This window comes from Sarcophilus harrisii, chromosome 5 (assembly GCF_902635505.1).
Source record: "Sarcophilus harrisii chromosome 5, mSarHar1.11, whole genome shotgun sequence".
NCBI lineage: Eukaryota > Metazoa > Chordata > Mammalia > Dasyuromorphia > Dasyuridae > Sarcophilus > Sarcophilus harrisii.
In genome coordinates this window covers 17,875,379-17,890,648 of record NC_045430.1, presented here as the reverse complement: position 1 = coordinate 17,890,648, position 15,270 = coordinate 17,875,379, and the positions used below count along the sequence as shown (strand labels likewise).

At 35.6% G+C, this 15,270-nt stretch overlaps 1 long non-coding RNA gene across 1 annotated transcript in view; it reads left to right on the top strand.

The window, feature by feature from the left end:
- LOC116419353 overlaps positions 1-14,700 on the top strand; it is a 28,838-nt gene extending 14,138 nt beyond the window's left edge. The window contains exons 2-4 of the long non-coding RNA XR_004229637.1: positions 12,456-12,540; positions 13,887-13,927; positions 14,629-14,700. This is a non-coding gene — a long non-coding RNA (uncharacterized LOC116419353). The remainder of the gene's footprint in view (positions 1-12,455; positions 12,541-13,886; positions 13,928-14,628) is intronic.
- Positions 14,701-15,270: the final 570 nt, after the last annotated feature.

Below are 15,270 nucleotides of genomic sequence, written 5' to 3'. Positions count from 1 at the left end.
AAAAATAAGGGATCAAGAAAAGCTTCTTGGTGCAATTTTAGCTGAAGGAACCCAGGAAGTTTGGAGCTAGAGATGAAGAGGAAGGAGAGAATTACAGGCAAAAGGGACAACCAATGACAATATTTATCCTATATATATATATATATATATATATATATATACACACACATATATATATATGTATATATATATACTTACACACATACACATATATATGCTCACACATATATACACATGTGTATATACATGTTCACTTATAGATTGTGTGTACACAATACAATATATACATATATTATAGATACACACATATAATGTACATATTGGTTCCCTTAGGTAAGCTCCTCGAGAATAAAAATTCTTTCATTGTTTTTGCCGAAACTAAATATTTATGAAATATTTATTAATAGGAATAGTCTACAAGACTCATTACCTATTGGGTAGGATTGCTCCTCTTCTGACCCTTTCTAATTATCTTAATTGGATGATATACTTTTTCTGATCATCTTGGGCTACTGAAATAGTGGTAAGCTCTTTGAGGATAACAGCAGCTTTGAGCTTGGAACAAGTATAATATCTTGGCAGTGTGGCAATCTTACAGTGAGAAATCATTTCATTTGATATTGAGATCTGTCAAGCTATTCAAAACTTGCTTTCTATAGGTTTTGGAGGGAGAAAAGCATTTCCTTGTTTGAGTCATAGTGAGAGGTCTAGTGCAATGAAGACAAGATTTTTTTTTATTAAAGCTTTTTATTTTTCAAAGCATATGTGTGGACAATTCTTTAACGTTAGCCCTTGCAAAACCTTGTGTTCCAATTTCCTCACCTTCTCCCACGCCCTCCCCTAGATGGCAAGTAGTCCAAATATGTTAAACATGGTAGAAATATATGTTAAATCCAATATATGCATATATATTTATACAATTGTCATGCTGCACAAGAAAAATCAAATCAAACCAGTAAAAAAAGAGAAACAAAACAAAATGCAAGCAAACAACAAGAAGAAGAGTGAAAATGCTATGTTGTGAACCACACTCAGTTCCCACAGGCCTCTCTCTAGGTATAGATGGCTCTCTTCATCACTGAACAATTGGAACTGGTTTGAATCATCTAATTGTTGAAGAGAGTCATGTCCATTAGAATCGATCATTGTATAATCTTGTTGTTGCCATGTATAATGATCTCCTGCATCTGCTCATTTCACTCAGCATCATGTAAGGAAGACACAAATTTGTGAGATTTTCTTTCTCAAGTTAAAGATGGTGTAAGAGAGCAAGGCAGCTTTGCTATTGCCAGATTTTCTCACACAGTGGAGTATTTCATCCAATTTCACCATCTTTCACCAATTGCTTTTCCTCTACTCAATCAACTCCCTCATCAACAGCCCTTTGCCACCAAGATTCACCACTTATCAACTTCTCCCTTCTTGTAGTTTTTTCCATCTCTATAAAGTTATGTCACAAAGACAGCTCCATAAGCTTCCGATGTCTTGACTTATACCTTTTGATACTGGTGTTCTTGCAGTTCCTCAAATGTGATACTCTTATCTCTTGTTGCTGGGCTTTTATACTGGCTTCCTTCCACATTCAGCTCAAATCTTGAAATGACCTCGATGCATACTGCATATGAACATCTAGGTGATGCAGTGGATAGAGCGCTGGATCTGGAGTCAAAAAGACTCCTTTACAAGAATTCAGATCTGGTTTCATATACTTACTAGTTGTGTGAACCTGGACAAGTCACCTAACACTAGGTGCCTCAGTTTTCTCATCTGGAAAATGAGTCAGAGAAGAAAATGGCAACTCACTTCAGTACTTTTGCCAACAAAACCCCAAATAGGATCACAGAGAGTTGAGCAAAACTGAAAAATGACTGAACAAGTATGTTGCAGATATCTTTAATGTATGTGTACTCAGATTTTGCATGTTTTCTCACCCAATATAATGTGTGCTCCTTGAAGATAAGGAGAGTCCTTTGCCTTTCATTGTATCCACATATAGTGTCCACATATAGTAAGCATTTAATAAATATTTACTGACTGATCATAAGCAGCTTCTTTCACCAGCTTCTCATATCTCCCTCCTGATCTTTGGCTTCTTCAGTCACAGACCTTTGGTATTTTGATCTGTCTTCTAATCACTCATGAGCAGCGATGAATCTCTAAAGGTTGAGTTTTAAAGTATCAAATCCATATTTATGTTAGATATGATTTTAAGAAATGATGTTAACTATGATTAAATTATTTTTTATGCCACAAATAATCTACATATCATAGGTCTGTGGTCTCACCATAGTTCTTTGATTCAGAATTTCTTATCAATAATCTTCAAAGTCCTGAAAATAGTCATATTCAGAATATCTGTTGGGAAATGCATCTCTACCATTAGTCAATACCTTTTCCTTTGAAGAGCTATCCTTTCTCTGATCCTCATAAAAATCTGAGAGTCTGTCTGATTTTTCCCCTCAAGTTCTTTTAGCACAATCAATGTTTTCTTCTTCTAGATACTATTTTCTGTTTTACACAAGATGCCCATTTCCTGTCTCTTTCGACAAATAAAATGTGAATATCAGAAAGCAAAAGAATTGGATGTATAAGGAAAGAGATCATTTCACAGTGAAGTTTTTGGTTTATTACAAGCCCAAGGATATAAAATTTTATTCCTGACAATGACCAGGAATTGTGTGTATGTGTATGTATGTGTGTGTGTATGTATGTGTGTGTGTATGTGTGTGTGTGTGTTGGGTTAATTGTTAACAGTTAAAGGTAAACAGAACTATTCCCTTTCACTCTATTCCAATCCAATTTAATCTACTGAGTGTTTATTAAACTTATTAAACACAAGGATCTGTGCTAGGACTTGGGGATATAAATAAAATAGTAATCAACCGACAAACATTCGTCAAGTACTTCAGATGCCAGACAATGAGTTAGGTGATAGAGATGAAAATGCTAACATGAAAATAGTTCCTGCTATGATAGAATATTATTGTGCTGTAAGAAATGATGAACAGATCACTTTCAAAAAACAAACAAAAACTCCTGGAAAGACTTATATGAACTGATGCAAAGTGAAATGAATAGAATCAGGACATTGTACACAAAAATAGCAACATTATTTGATGATCAACTGTAAAAGACTTAGATATTCTCAGCAATACAGTGATCCAAGACAATTCCAAAAGACATGATGAAAATTGCTATCCACTTCCAGAGAAAGGACTATTTGGAATCTGAATGCAGATCAAAGAATACTTTTTTAAAAATTCTACTATTTTTTGGTTTGTGTTTTCTTTCACAAAATGACTAATATGGAAATGTTTCATATGAGTGCACAAAATATATCAAATTTCTTGTCTTAACAAAGAGGAGGGAGGAGAAGGAAGAAGGAAGAGAGAATTTGAAACTCAAAATTTTAAAAATGTTAAATTTTTTACATATAATTGAAAATTTATTTTTTAAAGAAGAAAAGAGTTCCTGCACTCAAGGAGTTTATAGTCTACCTGAGGAAGACAACAAACACAGAAATGTCGGCAAATAAAAATAGATATATGGGTGTTTTGGAGAGATGGAAGTAGCAGTCAGGGGATTAGGAAAAAACCTAGGTGAAGTTCTTTCAAGTTAGGGACTACATTCACAGATAACCACCAGTTACTGTCATTGTGTCTAATACATATTACCTAACTTCATGTCCATCCTGCTTGAAAGAGTCTGATTTACCCAGCCTGTATCTGTGACTAAAATGGGATAATTACTTATTATATTAGTACATTGAATACAATGAAACAAGAGAACAAAGATCATAGGTTTAGTGCTGTTTAGTACTTTCTCTCCCTTTCTCTCCTTTTTAGAGAGATGTAAACTGAGACCCATAGAGGTTAAGTAATTTACTAGGGTTCCATCTGTAATTTAATCAGGATTCAAAGCATCCATTTACAATTCTGCACTCTTCTATAGCATCTCACTGCCTCTTGATCACATTGACAGGTGACAGCTTCGGGACAGAAGACTACATGGGAAATTTACACTGAAGATTTCATCAGAATGTCCCACCTGCCTACACAATGTTTTTCTATCCATCAGTCAACAACATTTCACAAATATCACCTCTCTGGACACTACCCTAGGTGTTACTGAATCAATATGTCATGTTTTTTTTCCAACGGTAGCAGTCCCAAGCAAGTAAAAGGGGGAGATAAGAAACAACTCTGAATCTTAGAACAATATACCCAAATGCAATTATAATTTCAAAAGCATCTGCTTGGATGGAACAGAATCTCAGTTGGGAGAGGCGAGGAGATTATTTTGTTCCATTTTATTGTTACTATTGTGGAAATAAAGCAAGAATGAAGAGGAGTGACCTGACCAAGATCACAAAGCTAGCTGTTGGATGAGGAAGAGCTAGAAGCCATGTCTCCTCACTTTAAAGACCCCTATACAATCTATCACTTCATGTCTTGGGAGTAAACTACTCTGCTGAGATTTTAGATTCCCACTTTGGGATTGATAGTCACCTTGCTTTTCTCCCAGAGTCAGTCAATCAGTCAAACCAACCCATCACCGACCATTTATTAGACACTTATTATGTACCAGGAGCTGTGCTAACTTCTAGGGAAATAAAAATGGAAATGTCCTCAAGAAACATAGATATTATTGGATCTGTACAGTAGATGTTTAGTAAATGTTTGCTGTACTGAATCACTGAGTTGCAGGTGAAAATTCCAGTGCCAAAAGTCAAGAATCTCTGAAGTGGTTTAGGAAATAGCTGATGTTTCTTCCAAAGTAAGCCAGACCTCTCAAAGACTTTACCAAGTACTCTTTTGTGTACCCATGGATACCATCAGTGTTGGATCACAGCTTCTAGAAACCATAATGTTACCCAACAATGATGAGATTGCAGATCCTGAGCAAGAACAGGAACAGAATTGGTATTAAAAGTAAATGCCTACCCAGGCACTATTTGAGGGCCACTGCAAGATTCCAAATGTGCCAGACTCTCTTTTACAGTGTTTTGGCTTAGAGCCATCCTTACCTCTTGCTTGGCCCAAATGAAGAGATTGAATGCTTGGTCCTTCCAATACTAAAAGTTTCAGCAGTTGATGATGCTAATTCCCGAGTCTCCATGATTAAAATTTCTCTGCTTAGTCATTATTAACAACTCGCATTTATATGATGCTTTAGAGTTTGCAAAACAATATCTATGCATTAACTTATTGGATTTTCATTTGAGTTAAACAGAGACAGGGATTCTACTTTTAATGGCCTTTTTTCTGCCCTCAGAGACCTTCTGGACACGACAGGGAGATGACAAGAAATGGGTCGAGGCTATAAAAACTTGCTAGAAAACAATGATATCTATCAGCCTTCTTAGGATGAAAGCTTGATATTTGTCATTGATCTGCCAAATCAACATTTCAAATGAGTCTGGGAAACCATATAAGCCTCTATTTCCAAGCTTTTTTTTTTCATTTATTCCCCAGAGAAATATAATAAAACAAAACCTATATATATATATGTATATATATATACATATATATATATATATATATATATATATATGAGATAGTATAGCTAATAGAGAACTGATTTCAACTGGAAAACCCAGGAGAGAAGTCCTTTTTCTAACACATACCAGCTCCCTGACCCTGGACAAGTTACAAACTCTCAGTTTAAAGAAATCATCTAAGACTATATCTTGTCAAGAAGTTATCATCTTGCATTAAAAAAGTTTCCTTACTTGAAACTTCTCTAAAAAATGAAAACCCAGGTACAGTCCTTATCCTTTATATATTTATTTTGCTTTTTTTTTTTTAAACAAGACTGATCTTTGATTTGGCTATATACATTGAATTCTCAATTACATGTCTCCCTCCCTTAACACAGATCAGCAACTATTATACAATTTACCATCTTAGAGCAGTTTTCAAATGCTAAGGAGACACATCTCCCTGGAAATATCAAATAGAGCAAAGAAAAGGCCAAAAATATAGACATTCTTGAATATAAATATCTATCTTTTCACTGAAAAAACTTTAAATAAAATTAGAACAAAGCAAAATTTACATGGTGCATTTGCTCCAGCTCATGATTAATGGAACCCAGTGATAAGAGAGTCTGAACAAATGAAGCCAAATTTAAGTAGGGTTGTGTGTGTATGTGTGTGTGTGTGTGTGTGTGTGTGTTTTGTTTGTGTGCATGTGCATATTTGTGATATCAACAAGGCCATGGTCTGTCACCAGTACCATCCTTCACTGTAAGCTCATGATACACATGAGTTGAATTGTTTTGACGCATGCTGCATTTGGACACGAAGCATGTAAATTCCAAGATTAAAAAAATCTTATTATGTTTTGTCCACGGATGAATAAAGCATACTCCAAGATGTCAAAGAAAGCAGCACAAATTTAGTAACTATTCATAGCATCTTATCTGTGTGAAATGAGTTTTCTGAGGTAACTTATGAAGACAGAATATTGATCTTGATTAAAGCGTGAAAAAGAATGAGTGTTAATATTAACAACAATATCATGTTTTGAGAAATTTTGCTTCCCTAAATCAGCTCATAAGTCACATTAATTATGTTATTATCACCATGATTGTTCACAAATTATAAACCTGAAAATTGTAAAGAATTTTTATCAAGTATCTAGGATGGTTAAATAATGTTCAGTGAATGAGCAGAAGCCCTTGCAAAGCAAGATGAAATCTACTCTGAAGCTCTCACATTCTTGGTACCTTTGACTCCCCCATCCCCTTCCCCCAGGACCCTTCTCTCTCTGATTGAAGAGAGTGGAAGACAAGACTTCAGCCATTTCTTTCATGATCCTCCACCATATAAAGGGATTTTTAGAAAAATTTCTCATTTTCCACTCAGTTGTTTTCGTGAATTTCATGATCTCTGGAAAGTCATTCTAGAGGTAGGGTGAAATCAGTTCTGAAATTCTCACCTCTTCAGATCATCTCTCTCTCCAGTTGTAGTACTTCATTGTCCCCTTCCCTTTCCATCTGCCCAGTAACCCATAACCCTCCTCTGCTTGATAGCTGCTTCTTATGAGCTGTCTTCTCCTATTAGATTATAACCTTCTTGAGGATAAAGACTGTCACATGCTTTTCTTCGTCTCCTCAGTGCTGATACAGTGTCTGGTACATAATAGATGCTTAATGAACATTTAATTTTGCTCTGACTTTGCTTCTAGTGTTTTGCTGATTGTCTAGATTTAAGAAAGTGATAAAAATATTAATAATGCAAATTAAATTTAAAAGTGTCTTCTATGAACATTTATTTCCCAGGGAGCTGGTCTTTAAACATTTACTAGCACACCTCTGTTTACACCTGATGTTCTCACCACAAAGCTCTTACACTGCCCAGAGGCTATTGACATTTCTCCCCTAAAGATAAGATGATGGGACATCTTTACTAGATCATAGACCAAAATCACTGGGCCAAAAAATGTTTGCAAAAAAGTTTACCTTAACTACTTCCTGTAACTAAATCATATGATTTATCTCTGGAGGAAACTAAGATAGAAAACTGAGAAAATAAAATCTGAGATCTGAGATCTGACAAAGTTCCCTTGTGAATAGCTGTTTTTTTTTTTTTGTTAAGAATATTTTTTTCCAAATGTATCCAAGGATAGTTTTCTACATTAACCCTTGCAAAACTTTGTGTTTCAAATTTTTCTCCCTTTCTCCCTTCCCTCTCCCCAAAACAGTAAGCAATCCGATATAGCTTAAACATGTACAATTTTTCTAATCATATTTTCATATTCATCATGCTGCAAAAGAAAAATCAGAACAAAAGGGAAAAAAATGAGAGAAAAAAACCTAAGCAAGTAAACAAACAGTAACAAGGAGGTGAAAATACTATTCTTTGATCCACATTCAGACTCATAGTTCTTTTTTCTGGATGTGGATGGCACTTTCAATCACAAGTCTATTGGAATTGGAATGGAATCACTTTGCAAATGGCTATTTCATAGAGACAGTCTAGGCCTTTTTTTCTCCTAGGCTATTTAAAAGCTTCCTCTACATCAATACAGGGATCAAATACACATGCTATATTCACCCACAACATTCCCAAGTGCTCCCTGAACCAGATTAAAATAAACTTGGGAAACATTTAACATAATGAATAAAAATAAAATAAGATAAAAAATAAGAATAAAAATAAAAAATAAAACTAAAAAAATAAAAATAAGAATAAAAATAAAAAATAAAAAAGATAGATGAAATACATTTTAAAACTGTCAATATGCTGTTTAAAGGAATCCTTATGTATGGATGAGATTGGTTTTCTCTATTTTAGTTTTATTGAGAGTTTTAATGTGATGCTCCAAATCAGTTTATGTCACCTTAATTATATTATTATCACCATGATTTTTTCCACACATTATAAGCCTGAAAATTGTAAAGAATTTTTATCAAGTATCTAGAGTAGTTAAATAATGTTTAGTGAATGAGCAAAAGCCCTTGCGAAGTAAGATGAAAACAACTCAAACTCTCACATCCTTAATACCGTCTGCCCCCAGGATCCCTCTCTTCCTCTGATCGAAGAGAAGGGAAGACAGATTTTGGAGATTTCCTCCATGATCCTCTGCGCTTTTAAGGAGGGTTTTTAGGGAATTTGCTTCATCCTTTCCCACCCAGTTGCTTTCATGGATTTCATGATCTTCAGAAACTTGTGCCTTCAACTTCATTGAAGAAAACACCAGAGAAAAACCCATTTCAACAGTGTTCATACCTTTCTCAAAAACCTAAATCAAAGGCATGGTCCCTTGGTGATGCTGTTTCTTCTACAGGAATATGTACTTCTCCTAGTATTCACTATCTTTTTACAGGTAAAATATTGGTGCTGTCTTTTGTAAAACAAGGAAAATTATCCCTAGTTTTTGGTATTAGCTAGAAGCTAATTCTGGTCCAATTCTGTATTCAATTCAATAGGTTATTAGTTAATTCTGTACCAATTCAATAAGCAATTATTGTCTCTCTCCCTCTGCTTTTTGTTTATTTCTTCTTTCCTCCCTCCCCCACCTTGTTTTCTTCCTTTTATGCAAAGTTCTTACTTTGTCCAAGACATTCTGTTTTTGTTTTTGTTTTCATTTTTTTTTGTCAGGGACAGAAAATGAAACGATTTCTGCTGCAAAGAAATTCACATCCCAGGTGGAAAAATAACAGAGTTAAAATATAAGGTATTATTAGGTGATCTATATGACGTAACTTCAGATTGATTATGTTCCTATAACTGTTACATCTCTAAAGCTTTGAAAATTATACAATATAGCCCATCTATTATTTCATTTTGTTTTTATGAGACTGTCAGAAAACTTCTTCAATTATTGTTATTCCCCATTTAAAATTTTCATCCAAAGTATCTGCTCTAGAATTTGCTTTAAAGAGTTCATGGGGGCAGCTAGATGGCACAGTAGATAGAGCACTAGCACTAGAGTCAGGAGGACTTGAGTTCAAATCCAGATTCAGACACTCAATACTTATTAATTGTGTGCAAGTCATTAACCCCAATTACCTCACCCCCCAAAAAAGAAAAGAAAAAAAAGAAAAAAGAGTTAATGGGTATATGTGCATATTATTATTGCCTTTTAGGGTTAGAGTCGGGTTAGGGTTAGACTCTATCTAACCCTAAATGCCCAAGGTTACATAGCCAGAATGTGTCACAGGAAGGACTTGAACCCTAGTTTTTTTAATATTTCATTTTTCCCCAATAAAATACAAATTTTAACATTTTTCAAAATTTTGAGTTCTACATCCTGCCCCTCCTTTCCTTCATTTTCTCCCTCTTCCCTGAGATAGCAAGCAATTGAATATAAGTTATACATGTATAATCATGCAAAACATATGACCTTATGTCTTTTTTTTTCTTTTTTCTTTTTTAGACAGTTGGGGTTACATAGCTACTCAGTTTTGAGTCTGAGATCAGATTTGAACTCAGGACCTCCTGACTGCAGAGTTCGTACTCTATTCATTGTATCACCTAGCTGTCCCCTGAACCCATGTCTTTTTAAACTAAAGTCATTCTCTGGGCATTAGGTTGTACAGCAGGAAAAAAGTGAGAGTCCAGAGAGTTTAACTGACTTATTAAAGGCCACCTAGTTAGCAAGCGTGAAGGGCAGGATGGAACATAGGTCTTCTAAATTTACATAAAGGGCTCTTTGCATTGGGAGAGAGACTTTTCTTACTCAGGAGGTTCCTGAATTAATATTAGCTCAGTCCCGGTTCTTGTCCCTATTTTGACCTTCCATGAGAAGAATAGAAATGGAAGGATAAAAAGATATGGATTCTTGAGTAACTTATGTTTAAATCTCATCTCCAATACTAATTGTCTGACTATGTGATCCTGTCCCCCTTCACCAACTTCATTTTCCTTATGTGAAAAATGGAGGTTATAACACTTACACATCATATCTCTGGTTAAAGTACTTTAGGTATATGAGTTATTATCCCCATGATACTGCTGAATCTCATGTCCAATATGGTAAAGTGGACAACCTACGAGGATTCATAGTGAACCAAGGATCTTGGTCCTCCCCTTTGTTATCCGTATGATCTTGGGCAAATGGTTTTATTTCTTGGCCCTTTTTCTCCTCTCTAAAACCAGGTTGTTGGGGCCACACAATCTCTAGGGCCTCCTTAAATTCCCAATTTCTGATGTTATGATCCTCTCACTAAATGACCTTTGGTGTCCTTTGTGGCTCAAAATCTATGATCCTGTCATTTTACATGAGCACATCTGCTTGCTTGGCACCTGGATTTATGTCACTTCCCCACAGATCAATGAACAAAGTTATGTCTGCGAATGTATCTGTCATTGTCTTCTGTGATGTTAATGTACACATGAGTGACACCTTGTCTAAGGCGAGCCTCCAAGGTAGCATCTTGTTCTCCTACACTGATGCTCTCGTTAAATCAATGAGCACTAAATGCAAAGGGAAGCTCATTTATATTCCCTACACTCTCAGTCACTTGTGTGACCATAAAGATGTGCTTAGCTCTAGAAAATTGTCTGTGAAAGCCCTCCTGTTCTCTGCTTATATTCTCATCAGTGAGCCCCTCAATGCAAACATAGATCATTCTTTCTCATGAAGGCTTTTACAGAGATAAAAAGGAGGCATGGGGCTTAGCAGTGTCTTATGTCTTCTTGGTATCCTTTACTGGGCATAGGTAGTAATAAAAAATATTGACCATGACATTTTTCTTTCTTTTGAAATCTTTTCTCCTCTGAGGTATCTTAAAAATTGGTCACTGAACAGCTTCTAACAATATGTCACCTCTAGTTGGGATTTTTTTCTGCCTGTATTTGTTCAAGTTCAGACACTTTTAAACAACTTTGTCTATAGATTGTCATTACCATTTATCCTTTTTCTGTATACCTAGTCTTATTCCTCTCCTTTCCCTCTCCTTCTCTCCCTTTCGTCCTTTCTCCCTCTCTTCATTTCTATCTTCCTTGTTAATTTTTTCCTTTCTTCCTCCTTTCTTTTCTCCCCCCTCTCTCCCTTCCTCCTTTTCCTTTCTTTCTTTTTCCTCCCTCCCTTACCTTTCCCCTTCCTTTTTCCCTGTCTTCCTCTCTAACTTATTCTTTCCCCCTTTTTATTTCCTCCTTTCCACTGAAATAGAGGAGTTCTAATGCATTTTTACCATTGTCCTTCTTGATAAGAAATCACTATGGATACATTGGTCCCCCCATCTGTTAGTTGACTTCTTTCTAATTGCATCTATCAGTTTTCTCTGAACAGCACAGAATATAACTTGACAAGTTTTCTGAAGGTTCATTTTTCTCAACTGATTTTTGCCTATAGACTTCCATACTCCTCCACCAAATGACCTTGGACTTTAAATTTCACAGCCACATTATTCTTCTTGGCAAGGAGATTAAGAGTTTGTTGTTTGGGACTATTTCAAGGTTATTTTAACCTGCCTCATGGGCCAAATTGTTTCAAATTGGTTACAGTTTTCTAGGAACAAAATTAACCAGATTTATACAAATGTAGACTTTAGAACAAAAAGATTATTCATTCCAACCCTCCCATTTTAAGACGTGGGAACTCAAGATTAAGAAAAGTTCACCAGCTTGTCAATGATCACCAAAGGCATTTGTCAAAAGGACAAATGAACCCATGTCTATTGACCCCTAAACTAGGGGCTCTTTCAACTATATAATCATTGTTTTGTTACCTTTGCCTTTGTTATTGGTAGCTTATTTTTTAATTTTATTTTTTTCCTGAGGCAATTGGGGTTAAATAACTTGTTCAGGGTCATATAGTTAGGAAGTATTAAGTGAAGAGGCTGGATTTGAATTCAGGTCACCCTGCCTTCAGGGTCAATTTTCTATCTACTGAGCCATCTAGCTGCCCTGATTTAATAGTTTGGGTTGCAGTTTTTGTTGTGGGATGAATTTTATTTTCTGTTTATCTTTTCTTCTAACCTGTTCACTTTGATCTTTGTTCTAGCCTCTAGATAATGTAATTGTACATGAAGGTGATTGATTTGGAAATGAATCACATCTGCGGTCAGTAACATCCTGTCTCTGTTAAGGTATAGTCAATTAAATTTTTTTTTGGAGTGTATGTATATTGCTAACTCATAGATTCATATGTGTAGAGCTGAAAAACTTGAGAGGTCATTTCATCCAACCCCCTAATCCACATTTTATTGTTAAGGAAACTTAGAAATGGAGAAGATAAAAGATTTGTGCAGTGTCAAGGAGGTAATAAGAAACAGGTAGAATTTGAAATCACGTCCTCTTGCTCTAAATCCAGTATCAGATTTTGATCAGTATATCTATCAGCATCATCTAAACATCTTGTGGGATGATGGGAGGTCAGAGACTTCAGAATTATCATAAATCTTGCTTCATCACTTCATTCCAACCATATTTTCTACATAGTTTTTGCCATTCTTCCTTGTGTCCTTTTGAAACTGAAGCTATTAGTTTTATAATTTAATCTGACCTCATTCCTTACTGAAAACCAGAGAGAAATGATTAGCCCAAAGTTAGAGAGTGAATAACATCCAGTTTTTTAAAATAGCTTTTTATTTACAAATATATGCATAGGTAATTTTTCAGCATTGACAGCTGCAAATCCTTTTGTTCCAACTTTTTCCCTCTTCCCCCAGATGGCAGGGTGACCAATACATGTTAAATATGTTAAAGTATAAGTTAAATACAATATACGTATACATGTCCAAACAGTTATTTTGCTGTACAAAAAGAATTGGACTTTGAAAAAGTATACAATTAGCATGTGAAGGAAATCAAAAATGCAGGCAGACAAAAATAGAGGGATTGGGAATTCTATGTAATAGTTCATAGTCATCTCCCAGAGTAACATCCAGTTTTTAAACTCAGGTATTACCTCTTCTTTCTGCCTCCCTTTGTTGATTATCAAGATATATGTTTATGGTTTGGACAATTTTTCATTTCTTGAAAACAAATGAAAAACCAGGTAGTCAAGAGACTAGGAAGTTTTCCAACCCACAGAATAGCCTTAGAAAATTTCCAGGCTCAATGAGAGTGATGTATTATAGTGACTTTCTAACCTCTGGACAAATAGCTGGAGAGCTCAGCGAATAGAAGAAAACAGTCTGCGACAGAGTCCAACAAAACCCATCTCCACAGCTTGTAACTTGACTATGCTCTTTGAAGTAGTTCCAGTGTGGAAGTAGCCTGGATCACTGTGGTGAAGATGAATCCAGATTTGCCTTACACCACTAAGGAATTAAGAATGCTGTCAGAATTAATTCGACGTGGAAGAAACCATTGGCTTGGTACCATCACCATTCTCATCCTTAGCACTAGGATTTATACAACAATTTAAATTTGCAAAGCACCTTATAAATTTTATTTCATTTAATCCTTACAACAACTTTCCATTTTTCAGATAACTAAACTGAGGCAAGGAGAAGTTAAGTCATGTAGTCAGTAAGTATTTGAATCAGGCTGTGTTCTCTCTAATTGCTTTTAGGCACATACAAGAAGCTTGACCCAGAGATAGGTATCATATAGGTATCATACTGGTTGCTATAGCACAACTAAAGTGGAAGGAAGTGGGGGATGGATGCATACAGCCCTTAGACATATAGGAAGCCCCATTAAGCCCTTAGGTGGTCAGTGATTCAGTCATTCCCTTGATGCTTCCATTGTCCAGCTGTTTCCATTGGTCTGATTCTTCATGACCTTCATTTAGGTCTGATCTGCTCCTATGTCACTTGTATCTTAAGAGAATATAGAGAAAGAGAGTTTTGAAACAAGATGGAGAATGTAAGCTTCCCCTGAGGAAGGGACTGTTTTGCTTTTGTCTTTGTATTCCCAGCATCCCATTCAGTTCCTGGCACATAGTAAATGCTTATTGAATTAAAAGGGAATTAAGTGGTAACACATTCAAGCAGAAGTGCTGAAAAGGATTTACCAGTCAGTGCTTAGCTATACTAACCTATCCTAATCTGGGGATAATCACTGGGAACATGTCTCATATCTTTTCCCTCTGCCCCAGTGAGCCCCTTCCTGGGTTGGCAAGTTCTTCCTTCTCACTTTGCTTTAAGGAAGGATCTACATTAACCATCTTTCATTCTCTTACTTCACCACCACACTCTCCCAATCAATGTATTGTCTTTCCCTTTTAGATTGCAAGTTCCTTGGAAGGCAAAGATTATTTTCTTTTTGCTTGTATTTGGATCCCCAGGACTCAGCAAAATGCTTAGCACATAGTAAGTGCTTTATAAATGCTCCACTGACTACATAGCACGTAGGTAATCCTGACACAAAACAGCAAATGTCATCCTGTGGATGATGTTGAGCCAATAAGATGGCTTCTAGGGGTCACTGTATGTGGACATTGTACCTTGGATTTCACGTACTATAAGTTAATGAACAGATCTGTATTCAAAGTCTACCTCAGATATTTATTAGCTATATGACCCTGGGCAAGTCACATAAATGTTTTGTGCCTAATTTTTTTTAAAGCTTTTTATTTACAAAACATATATTTTTTTCTCTAATTGGGTAATTTTTCAACATTGAACCTTGCAACACCTTCTGTTCCAAATTTTTCCCTCCTTCTCCCTACCTCCTCCCCTAGATGGCAGGTAGCTCAATATTTATTAAATGTGTTAAAATATATGTGAAATCCAATATATGTATACATATTTATACAGTTATCTTGCTGCACAAGAAAAATCAGCTCTAGAAAGAAAAAAAACCTGAGAAGGAAAACAAAATGCAAGCAAATATCAACAGAAAGAGAAAAAATGATATGTTGTGGTTCA